Here is a 13,458-nt window from a genome sequence, read left to right as displayed (position 1 = left end):
ATATGGGAGCATTTGTTGGTTCTCCTACAACTTCCAGGGATTGAACAAGGGATTGGCTCCGCTTATCATCCACAATCAGACAGACAATCCAAACGCACAAATCGGGTGCTTGAACAGTTCCTAAGATGCTACATTAACTACCAACAAGATGATTGGTTGGATTTTCTTGATTCCGCTGAATATGCGTATAACAACTCAGTACATTCCTCAACAGGAGCTATACCATTTAAAATAGTACATGGATATGAAGGAAATGCTCCATCTTTCGCTACAGCCCTTGAATCCTCACAGGGAGGAGACCTGGAGGAATGGTGGACTAAATTAACTTCCCAATGGGGAATCATTCAAAAGACTTTGGACAAAGCCAAGGAGGATTACAAAAAGTTTGCAGATAAAAACTGCTCAGAGCCGTGGGAGCTGAAGACAGGAGATTTTGTATACATCTCCACCAAAAACATAAAAGGGGAGCAACCTAGTAAAAAACTTGGATGGAAATACATAGGTCCTTTCCCTGTAAAGTAATTAATAATGTGACTATAGAAATTGAACTTCCAAAGAACTTAAAACAAATCCATCCTGTGTTCCACTTCAGTCTTGAGGGCTCCCCCATGAGATCAATGGCATCCTGAAAAGGGCCCCCCTCACACAATGTTAGTAGATGGACATGTTCACTATGAAGTGGAAGAAATCCTTGACTCCAAGATTAAACACAACAAACTCTTTTACCTGGTCAGGTGGAAAAACTTTGATGATTTGTACAAGGAGTGGGTGGAGAAATCCCATATGAATGCACCTAGACTGATTTCTAACTTCCATAAACGCTATCCTGACAAACCTGGCCCTTAGGGAAGAGGGCCATCTTTAGGGATATATGTCTATACCCATCCATCCATGCCAAGTTTAATTCTGATTTAGAAGCTTAGTCTAGTTATTGTAAACAGAATCTTTAAGGTGACTTGATTTCCTGTTATTAGTGCTCTGTTTCTCAGGCTTTCACAGGTGGTTATCTGCTGGACTCCAATGTTTATGACCTTGCTTTTCCTCTCAGACTATGATATGTCTTTTGTCCTAGCAATGAATCATGATAGCACAAATATGTAAAATGTTCTCACCAAGAAAGAGCGGCAAAAGATTATTTGGAATTGGAAGGGGGAGGAAAACCAGGGTAGAAATGAAATACATTTTCCCCATGTTGTCATTCCTATCAAGCTTCTGCTCGAGCTGCTTAGATGCTTGCCTTGCTCCTAAGTAGATCTATGAACCTGAATATGGAAAAGATCTCATTTCTGAATAAAAGTCATTTAACCAAGGACCTGTGTCTTGCTATAATGATCCGTTGGGAATGGGGCCTCACGAACTGCTTCCTCGTGAACAGCAGATTGGGCTCTTCGTGGGTTTTTTTTGTTCATATTGCTGTTCATGTCCACCTCTACTGAGGATACCAAAATCTATGTAAACTACACTATTTGGTCCTAGGGTTGCCAGGTCTCCCTGGCATCTGGGAGAGAGGATTACCAGGTCATGGGGGTTCACCAGTTACGTCACTACATTCACAGCAATGCTCTGACATCACTTCTGATGTGCCTGGAAGTGACAGCAGCACAACTACACAATGCTCTGATATATGGGCAAAAGTCTATGGTTTAACAATAAGAGTTTTTCCCAAACACTAGAGCATCCCCAGCTTCTCTCAGCGATGTGCTGAAATCACTTCTGGATGCATAGGCACTGATGTCAGCATGTTAGAATGCTACCCACCCCACCCGTTTACTATCATTTTCCCTTTGCAGGCTAGCTCAACAGAGACAGGAAGCCCTGGCTGGTGACAGGGAATTTCCTGCCATTAATGGGGGAATTACAGACAAAACCAGGGCTGTGAAGAGAAAACTCAATGAATACACATTAAGAACACTCAAATTATCAAAAATATAGTTATAATGCGTATATACAAAATAATCCAAGTGCTAAAGTAATCAAGATGTGAGTATCACAACCACCATCCCAGTAAATACATCACAAAAGTGCTCACTGGCACAAAACAGTAAAGGGGGGGGGGATGCACGCAGGCACCTCCTAAGAATTATACAACCTAAGGGCAGCAACACTCAATTACAACAATGCAAGGGTGCACACTGGCACTTCCATTCAATTAGGCAGCCATGAAACGGTTTACAAGGAATACCGTCCACAGCAAAAACATTTAAAGGGCGAAAATGTCCAATAACATCAAGCTGCAATTGAAGAAAAGAGGCTGTGAAGAGCTGAAGGGGTCCAACGCCAAGTCAGCAAATTCAGCCACCTCATCAGCCACAGGACGGGATATGCCAGCATACGTAGTATTAGCCCGTTTCGTGAATGGATCACTTCTTCAGCAGGCACGTGTAGTCTTATTGCAAATAAATAATTTTACAATTACTACATAAACATAGTAAACGACATTATTGCCATAAGCCCAAAGCCCAAAGAGCCTTACTCACTAAATCCCTGTGGAACAGTTTTGCATACTCTCTCAGTGAAGCTGCCAATTAGTCACAGACTCTGTAAGTTCCCTGTCAGCCAAACAGAATATTTATGTGTAGTACTTAAAGGGGCCTCCTCATTGTTGAAACTACTGAAGGCGTGTGTTATTCCCAGAGTTAATGGGAAAAGAAATGGGGGGGGGGAAGCAAATTAGCCAGCAGGGAAGTCATTGGGAGCATAGCTTTATAAATAGCACGTTAGGTCCAGTGAATTATTAAGTCCAAATGGAGATAGTGTGTTAAGCTTATGAATCCACCGGGATTCTAATTGTAGTAGTCTCTGGTGTGCGTTACTAGAGTTATCACCGTCTAACGCCTCCAGAACCATGACCTGAAATTCTCTTTGACCCCCATGCTTCTGCCAGAAGTGTTCAACTAGTGGAGCCTCCATGGTTTTGGGTTTGACTCTTGATAGATGTTCCTGAATCTGCACCTTTAAGGGGCGGGTGGTGCTGCCCACATACAACAAACGGCAGCTACACCTAATCAGATAAACTACCATTGAAGTATTACAGTTGGAAAACTTATGTGATAGCAGAGGTTTTCCTGTTCTAGGATAGGTGATCTCTATCAATTTCATCATTAGAGGACAAGTGTTACAATTCCTGCAAGGAAAATGTCCTTTTGGGAACGACCTCTCTTCCTTCTCTGTATTAAAGGAGGAATGCACCAAGATGTCTCACAAGTTTCTTGTCCTTCTGTAACCAATAGATGGCGCTTGGTCACAACCCATGATGTTGGCTACCAAATGCCAATGCTTTTTAACCACTCTACTAATTTCAGGTGCTAGGTGTGTAAAGTCCAAGGCCCACTTTATCCATTGAATGGGACTCCTACATTTTTGTACTAGTAATTCTGCTCTGGGGGTATGTTTTGCTCTCAAATTTGCCTCCTGCACGACCTTTATAGGGTATCCCCTATTTATAAATGCTCTATTTAGTACCTTACTGCCAAAGTTGTAATCTGACCCCCTGGACGAGTTACGTTTGATCATGAGAAACTGCGAAATGGGAATATTTCTCTTAAGATGTTGCGGATGGAAGGATGAGTAATGTAGATATGAAGATCTATCAGTGATTTTTCTGTAAGGACGGACTCCCAGAGAGGAAGGTGTAATTTTAAAGATAGTCACGTCGAAATAGTTAACTGCAGTGGTACTCCCCTGCCAAGTGAATTTTATATTAGGATTATATTATATTCATCCATATGACCAAGGGTTCTGAATACATGGCTTCATCCACCAGGGCTATGATGTCATCAATGAATCTTTTGTACCAAATAATGTGTTTAAAGAATGGATTAATCCTATCATTTAGTATAAATTTTGCCTCACGATCAGCCATGTAGAGGTTGGCAATACTGGGGGCGGCAGCGCACCCCATTGCCACCCCTTTTATCTGATAGTAGAACTGTGTCCCAAATTTGAAATAATTGTATTCTAGCAATATATCCAGAATATTCAGGAGAAGGGGCGTGCTAGGATGTTGGTCCCTCCTTGAGTATAAAGCAATTTCCACCACCTCTCGTGCCCCCTCATGCGGGATCGATGTATATAAGGACGTGACATCTAATGTCATAAGAAAAGTGCTTTGAGTGATGGTAAGAGATTCCATTATATTTATTAGAGATAAGGTGTCTTTAAGAAAAGCTGGCGTTTTTACCACTAGTGGTTGCAGAAAGCTGTCCAAAAATTTGGCCAGCAGTTCCAGCACAGTGTTTGACCCGGACACGATCAGGCGTCCCGGTGGGGGATGCCCCTCTTTGTGAACCTTGGGAAGTGTATAGAACATGGAAGTACGAGGCTGGGGTTAATCAGCGCCCTGTGCAACTGATCATTAATCTCACAGTTCACGAATCCCTCATCAATAACTATTTTGATGACCCGTTGAATCCGTGGAAGAGGATTGCTGTTAATAGGTTTATAATCTGTCCTGTTTGAAAGTTGTCTATTGACTTCAAACAGGTAATCTCGGGTGTTCTGCACAACGATACTCCCCCCTTTGTCAGCTGGTTTTATAATGATGTTCTCATCATCGTTTAACTCTTCTAATGACTCCCGTTCTAGTTTTGACAAATTATCCCATGGGCGTCTTGCTCTGGCTTCCAATATTTGTATGTCTCTGAGCAAAACGCTCTCAAAAGCATCTATTAAAGGGTCCCTTACATCAGGGGTGAAGGTAGACCTAGGTTTTAAGGGCGTCATTGTTGGCTCAGTGGACTGTTCCCCAAAGTACTTTTTTAATTTTATAAGTCTTATTAGTTTAAATATGTCAATTCTGGTTTTAAAGGAGTCATATATGGGGGTGGGAACAAAGCCCAACCCCTTATTAAGCACCTCTCTCTCCAAATTGGTAAGTTGTCTATCGGAAAGTTCAAAACTATGTCTTCCGCCTGCCTCGGCATTGAGGGCGTGGGGGACCTCCCCCTAAAAAATACCCTGAGGAGTCTCTGCTAGTGGGTCTACTTCTGAGGTTACGGCCCCGGTAACTCTCATCACCTGACGCGTCTGATTCTGACGGCTCACTGGTTTCAAACTCTGAGTGGGACTCCACCAGGTGAGCCCAAGAGACTCTTTTCCGGCGGTTAGGATCATCTCTCCACGAGTAAACTCTACCACTATTGTAATCTCTCTGGTCTCAGTTAAATTTCTTCAGTTTTATTTCCCTTAATTTGTTCTCAGCGTCCTTTACCAATTTATCAAGGTCCCTCTGCCTGGCAGCACTACCCGCTCCTTAAAGGTGCGGATTCAGGAACATCTATCAAGAATCAAACCCAAAACCATGAAGGCTCCACTAGTTGAACACTTCTGGCAGAAGCATGGGGGTCAAAGAGAATTTCAGGTCACGGTTCTGGAGGCGTTAGACGGTGATAACTCTAGTAACGCACACCAGAGACTACTACAATTAGAATCCCTAATTTGCTTTCCCCCCCCCCATTTCTTTTCCCATTAACTCTGGGAATAACACACGCCTTCAGTAGTTTCAACAATGAGGAGGTCACGGCCCCTTTAAGAACTACACTGCGGGCTGCGGGCTAACCAGGCCCCTTTAAGAACTACACTGCGGGCTGCGGGCTAACCAGGCGAGGGGGCGCATATAGATGTTAAATAGCATTGGGGAAAGTACAGACAGGAACATCCCTTCCCCTATTATCTTTACAAAAACAAATAATTCAAGGTTTTGGCTATTACTTACAGAGCCCTTCATGGCTTTGGTCCATCATATCTATAGGATTGCTTCACTCATCTGAACAGGGCCTTCTGCAGGTGCTACTCTCCAGTTAGCTGCCCATACCTGTACAATCTCTGTACTGGCCACCATCTTATGGAATGGTCTGCCTGAAGAAGCCACTACTGGCTTTCTGAAACTGTGCAAAACCAAATATTCAGGAGGGCTTTCTTATATAAGCAATAGGATTGTACTCTAAGGAAATGCTTCAGAGAGATGTAGTACTCTGTACTTGGTGCTGCAAGTATGTTCCTACTAGGCAGTTCTGTGTTGTTTATTGTATCATATCAATCTGCTTATGCCTTGTTTCAGCATTTTTTTCCAACTCTGTATTGGATTTCTGCTTGTTTTCAGATTTCTGTTATCCTTACTCTATTGTACTGAATATCCCAGTTGATGATTGTATTGATTTATACTGTGTAATCTGCCTTGAGACTCAGTGAGACAGGCATACAATAAATAACATAACTAAAAATAAATAAATAAATGTACACAAATGAACTCGCTAAATTGCTATAAAGACAAACAGGAATGATTGAGTTTGACAGCCTGAGCACCTTCATAATTAATAGTTTGCATCCTACCACCCTTTTCTCAACAAAAAGTCAGTTCCATTGGAAAAGGCTTCAAATGTTGCTTAGCAAAGAATAGAATACAACTACTGCATTTTCAAAATTGAATTAACAAAGGCACAATGATTAACAATGATTGTGAAAATCCTTGATTAATTTTGATCAAATATATGCACTGATATAACTAAATAACTACATCAAGATGGTTGATAAATTACAACAGTGACTTCTCTGATAAAATCATTAGCAAGTGTGGGGCAACTAATCAATTACTGTGGATCCAGTTGTATCTTCTATGGGGACATGGAGAGAGAAAAGACATCAATGTACACGTGGGACCACTTAAAAGAAAGAAAACAGAATCCAGACCAGAAGGAATAAACAGAATAAAGTGCACAGAAGCCCGACTTTGGCATGCCCAGAATTTCCCAACCTGGAGCTGGCAATCCTAGGGGTAGAGAGGAGTGTTACAATGAATTTGGTGTTACACTTTTCCAGGGTTAAAAGCCAACGTAGGAAGGAAAAGAACTAAATTAAACGTGAGTGTTCGGTCTACATGCTCAAATGCAAAACTCCCACAAAAATGTGGGGTACTCAATTTCAAAAACCAAGGGGGTACATGGGTAAAAGGAAAGAAACCTCTCCACACTACTGTTCCTTCCCTCCTTCCCTCCAATATACTCTTCTGTCATCTAGAACCAGTCCCTTACTAGAGACCTGGTTGCTTAACTGCAGAAACCTCGGAAGAAAATTCTTCACCCATGCTTCCTTCCTCTTTTTAAAATTAAACACGCCTTCTTTCTACAAGACTGGGCAAGGTTCCATGTTTAAAGACTAGAATTGTATTGTCACATATATAGGTGCCTACAACCTTTTGTGCATAGCAAGTAACTAGAGCCCATGGGTGGGGAAGATCAAACAATGGAGCCTGCAATGCTAAAGATTTAGCATGTAGGAAGGTACTGTCATGACATAAAGAAACTTCTGTCCTTCTCTCTATCCTGAGTAAAACAGACAGGAACAAATAGCTCATCTGTTTTCCAGCTCAACTAATTAACATTCTTGTATGGGCATCTCAAATGAAGTGTTCGATATTTTTCCATATTTAAAAATGCACATAAATAATACTTTCAAAAGAGAAAAAAGTAGTAAAAGATTATTTTTACAGGACAACAGATGACCAAAAAGATAACATTTCAAGATTAACACAGCATATTACATATAAAATATAAACCATGAAAACCTCATTGCACTTTTATCTTGTCCTAATTAAAATAAAATCGTCTATTACCATACGAAATTCACTTTACCACATGAATAAAGGTTAAGATTACTCATAACTGAAATGGTGAATGAACATGGCTATGAGACATGCTTGCTGCTGCTGCCCTTTTAGTTCTATTAAGTAAGACAAGATAAAAATAGAGCAACTCACAACATGCTGCTCACTGTGATGGGGATTTATATCCCTTTCTATTAATTCCCTTTCAGTGTTTGTAGCTTCTATTGGTTTGAACCTTTTATTTGCTTCTATGAAAGATATACAACTGCAGAAATCTGATTTAAAAAAAACTCATTGCTGAACAATTCTTCTGTAAAATCTATGCTTAAATGAATAGAATGAAATCACACAGCAGTTAATTCTTGATCAGCAACCAGTAATACTGACCTCAATCGCTCCAATTTCAGAATAAGTACTAGAAAATCAAAAGGTAGCATAAATAGCACCATTACCTACCCTTTAAAAACATAAACAAAATGTATTTTTCATCATAAGCACTATGTCTACTGCCCTGATTTTTGGAAAACAAGTATACTTTTCTTTATTCCATAGCAAACACCACATACTAAAAACACATAACATACAGAATAAGCTTAACAGCCATTTGGCATTCACAAAAATTTAAATTACAAAAAAAAAAAAAAAAACCTGCTTGAAAACACCCACAAACCATCACATACACACATCTCTGCATAATTATAGAGGAATACAAGAACTCTGACTTGAAGCCTAGCAACAGTATCCAAGTATTAGTTAGTCTGCTAATCAACTACCAAAACTCACACCACCACCTCGAAGTGTTTCATATTTTAAAATAAAAACCCTCTTGTTTCTATCTTCAGAGCTGCTGAAGAGAAGGCATATGATGAAACAAACCTTGTTCACTTGAGGAGGAACAACCCATGTCACTTAATCCATCTGATAATTCCTCTCATAACAAAGAGCCAAGACAAAACAAAAAAAAGGTTTAAAAATAGGATATCCAAGTCAAAGGATCCTTGGTTGGCAACATACTTAATATATGCATAGCTGTATCTAAAGAGAGCTTCAAGACTTCTATATATATTATTGCTGCTTTTTTGTGTCTCCATCCTACAGAAGCCACAGTAAATGCTTTGCAGCAAATGCTTTCTAAAGCTTCTGTGCTCATTTACTTGCAGACAGCTGTAGACTGGATGAAAACAATCAGGGATTAACTTTTCTATTCATCACCACTCTTAATCCATTACTTCCCCTTCAGTTTTCAATATAAATAAATAAATAGAAAATAAACATAAAATTTTATGACTAATATGAAGAATAGAGAAATAACATGTCAGTCAGGTGAAGCTTAGCTGGACTGCTCGTTAAAGACTTTCAGAGATGCAACATTGTTGTCAAAACATAAATAAAATGGAGCCAAGTATGTGATGAGCTATAAAATCTTTCTTGATCTTGGTAATAACTGACAGAGCCTTGATACTGAAGTAAGAGCTCTGATATAGCAATCAGGTTTATAAAAGTACATTTTGAGGATCTAGGGATCTAAAGAATTTGATAGGCTGCATTTAATGTAATGTTTAAAATATATACGACAGACAGGATACTTCTTTTATATATATGTTTAGATATACATGATTAGATATATAAACAATAAAAATATCATCTTTTCAAACCCATTTCTAAAATAAAATCTTGAAATGTCATGTTCAGTTTTATTTTTCCCCCTTCTCAGTTATATCAATTAAATGAAGGATTTTGCATTCTAATATGAAAGTCACTCATTTTGGAATAACACCAAGAAATCCTTTCTTTATACTGTAAGGATGAGTCCTATTAGGAAATAACCACAATGTGTCATAGCAATTCATGTGACAATACAGTATTCCCAAACAAAGTCTCAAGAGATTGTTATTTGCCCCTCAGGAAAGCCCCACGGGGGAGATCAGGAGCAAGCCCACTCCAGCCCTCTCTGTCTTAAATCTCCCAGGGTGAGAGGAGACCTCACTCTCAAATGAGTTCTTATAGGAATAAGGGAGAAGTAGGGAGCGTAAGAGAGAGGAAAAGCAGCAGGGCATAGCCCAATCTCATCAGAGCTTGGAAGCTAAGCAGGGTCAGTACTTGGATGGGAAACCACCAAGGAAAACTCTGCAGAGGAAGGCAATGGCAAACCACTTCTGCTTCTCATTTGCCTTGAAAGCCCTTTGCTGGGACTGCCTAAGTCAGTTGTAAGTTGATGGCACTTTATACACACACAGGCAGTATAGGGGAGCAAGTGAGTTTGAAGTATGCACGCAAACTTTCTCTGGGAACAACTGAGAGCAGAATATGATCCAAACAGAACATTAAGCCATAAGAAGATACTTAAAAAGCCTATTCACTATGCTGGCCAAGTAGATGCCTCTAGCAAGTAGATGTCTCTGGCCAAGTAGATGCCTCTGGGAAACACACAAACAAGGACATGAAGGTTACAGCCCTCACAGTGATATTGCCCCTCAACAATTAGTATTCAAAGGAACACTGCCTCTGGACATTGAGGTTCTATTTAGCTATCATGGCTTGTAGGTAGGGTTGTCATATGCCCACTGGGAGAGGGAGATTTCCTGCCCCCAGCAGGCACTGCAGCATCCAGTGAGAGAATTTTTTAAAAAACCATTGGTGGCAAGATGACGTTTCTTCCAGGAAAAACCTGGGGGTGACGTCACTCCTCTCTAGGAATAACTGGGAAGTTCCTGATTTTATGTAGGAAAAGCTGGGAACTGTATAGAATGTTCAGCGATTCCTAGAGAGATATAACATCACTTCCGAGTTTTTCTTGGAAGTGACATCACACCGCTCCCTTTTGACCCCGCCCCTGTCTTCTTCTGATTGCCAGGAGAGGCTTGGCAACCTTGTAGCTGTTCATAGAATTATTATCCATGAATACAACTATTCTGTATAATCCTGTGTGCAGTATATTCTATTTTATTTCAAGCTGGTACACGTTTATTATTAGGAATGGTTATCTTTCAAGGTTTTTCTCTGTGACACAAAGCTTTAAAAAAACTGTAAGATATGGTTCATGAATCCCCATCTAATTGTAATCAAACTGAACAACATAAAATCTGTGATGAAGGTTTAATTGAGTTTGATTATCAGCAGATGCTCAGAAAATCTACCATAGATCTTGGTTATACAAAGGAAAATAGAAAAGCTATCAAAGGGAAAGGTAGTGTTCCAGTTCTTAGAATGTAGCTTTTACTAAATATTTTAATGATAGTATTACAAATTATCAGTCTGAAGGTCAAATAAGTCAGAGAGGATTTTTTGCTTTCACCAAATCAATCAAAGGTTAACAATGCAAGAGAATAAATCAAGGATAAGTTAAAACTATTTCAGCACTAGGATGTACCACATGTACTTTCCATACTGAAATGTTCTCTGGCTGTACATATGAAGGTAGGCAACACATCTGAGAACATGATGTATTCACTGTGTACCTCTGTATGGAACACAAAGGACTATCTGAAGATTATGCCTTCCACTGGGCTTTTCAAATGTGTTGCCTAGCTAACCTATTCTAAGACAAGATAAATCTTTATTAAAATATGGCCTTCCAAAGAGTCCTTCGTTCAATTTTGAATTAAATATTTTGTATATGTAGAGGCTATTAAACACAGTAGGTAGTACTACTGAGACATATTTTGGGGTGTTAATTAGCTTTTAAAATATATGCACATTGCTTTTATCTATATGCCTAATATATGCAAGATAAAATCTAATTTGCTCTAATCAACCATGATCTTAAAAACAAAACAAATCACCTTGAAAATCAGCAACAGCAGATAGAGATACTAAACACCTCTAAAGGCTATTAAACATTTTCCCAAAGCAAGAGCAGAGCAGCCCATCCTAAGTGAGGACACTGCAAAATTGTAGCATGACAGCAGAGAAAGCTTTTCCCCATGCCCAGGTAGTGCAGTTTCATAAGAGGGGGAATGCAGATTATTTTCACTGCTGAGGCCTCATAGGGGGAAAGTGCTCATTGATATACGCTGTACTAATAATACAAAATGATATATTTCTACTTCCATCAGTCATATCTTTTCCCTATTCCTTCAAATTCTGCAAAATGGAAACAGTTTATATCTGCACAAAGTCACATTCAGCTGCATTGCATTACTCTTAATAAGAATGTAGACACTCCGGCCATCTCAGCCAGTGGCAATAGCCACTTAGGCTGTTGGCCGTTATTTGCCTCCTCAGAAGGAGGAAGGCAAACGGCGTACCCGGCATCTGGGGCTCAGCTCGGGGGCGGAGACTGTAGCCTTAGCCGGCTTCTCCGCCCCCTGCTGCTTTAGTTGCGCCTCGTGCTTGGCTGGAGCTGGACGTGTTTTTCGTCAGCTCTCCAAGCACAAGGGGTGGGGACAAGGTGAGGTTCAGCCAGCCAGGGGATAACTGCTGCCGGAGGCAAACGAAGCTGCGTTGAGGAGCTTCGCTCCTGAAGGTGAAGCAACGAGGCTGGTCGGCGGGCACTGCTGACCACGGAGGCTAACATCAGCGCAGCGTGTGGAAACGCTGTGCTTGTGGGCCTCCGCGGTGTGGGGTGCCTTCACTCGGTGGAGGAGCTTGGTTGACAGAGTGCCTGTTGCCTGTTCCTTCAGCCGGGCGCGGTTTGCATGTGGCTGTTTGGTGTGGTTTTCTTAGAGCGCCATGTTTGGTCGATGGAGGGTTTGTCTGGCCAAGTCAGGCCGTGCTGGTTGTGCGCCGCAACTCAGAAACAGTGGCTTGTGCAGTCTGCGGCCACGGCGTTATTGAGCGCTCCTTGAAGGCATCTTTACAGGGCATCTTAGTGTTCCCTCAGTTTGGCCCCTTAATCCTTGGCCGTGCCGCTTGCCCTGGGCCTGGTTAATTGTTGCCGTGGCATTAGGCCCAGCGGGGGTCATGGCACAGGGTGCTCCCCCGTTGCGGTGGTAGGCCTATCGGCATTGGTGATTAGGGCATATTCAGGGCAGTTGGTGGGTGTTTTATAACCCACCCCCCACCTCTGGTTAGTTTACAGGATTACTTGCCCATAGAGACTGTTAGCATCCTAGTTCCCTGGCTCCCTTCCCTGTGGGCCTCCCTGTGCTGGGCCTAGGTGGTTTGGTTACTCTTGGTGGCCACTTTGTATAATTAGTGACGGTGGCCATTTTATTTTTCGTCTGCACTGAATTTGCCTACCTTATCTCCTTTACACCATTTAGTTTTGATTTGTGGTGTTATTAATTTGGGAGTTGGAATCATGCCGCCAAAAAAAGGGGCAAGCAGCCTGCTAGGTGCCCCACTAAGAGGCCTATTGTGGCATTGTCCTCGGAGGAGGAGAACAATGAGGGTCCAACCAGGCAGGAAATTTTAGTGCAGTTGGTGGCACTCGAGCAAGCTTGTGGTTTGCCGGCCCCCATAGGGGGTGCAAAGGCCAAAAGACCTGTTCTGGCTGTTTCCAAAGCTTCTCTAACTGATATTTTATCTCGTTTGATGGTGTTGGAAGGAACATCTAGCCAAGGCAGTGTGTTGAGGGTGCCAGAAGGGGCTGCAGCTAATGTGCAAGCTACAGAAGGTGTTCCTGAGGACCCAGAAGCCCCAGCGGAGGAGGTTAGCTGCACAGCAGAGACTGGGCTGGTGGCTTTGGTGGTTCAACCCCCAGAGGCGGACGGTAAGTCATCTAGGCCCCTACAGGGGTATGCATGGCCTTGGGGGCAGGAGGTCAGGCCTCTGCCCCTGCATCATTGGGCACAGCACAACCCACCTATGCTCAGCCGGGATCACAGGTATCTGGCCAGGCCACTGGTGTAACAACTAGCTGGTAACAATGGGGCCAGCCTGCATTTTCTGGGCAATTTACTGCTCCCCAAACACAT

At 41.7% G+C, this 13,458-nt stretch overlaps 1 protein-coding gene across 3 annotated transcripts in view; it reads right to left on the bottom strand.

Annotated features, from left to right (window-relative positions):
* Positions 1–13,458, bottom strand: part of SHANK2 (SH3 and multiple ankyrin repeat domains 2) — an 829,172-nt gene that overhangs the window by 591,247 nt on the left and 224,467 nt on the right. The window lies entirely within an intron of this gene.

The sequence above is a fragment of the Eublepharis macularius genome, chromosome 2 (genome assembly GCF_028583425.1).
Source record: "Eublepharis macularius isolate TG4126 chromosome 2, MPM_Emac_v1.0, whole genome shotgun sequence".
Lineage (NCBI taxonomy): Eukaryota > Metazoa > Chordata > Lepidosauria > Squamata > Eublepharidae > Eublepharis > Eublepharis macularius.
This window is presented reverse-complemented; position numbering and strand designations above follow the sequence as displayed.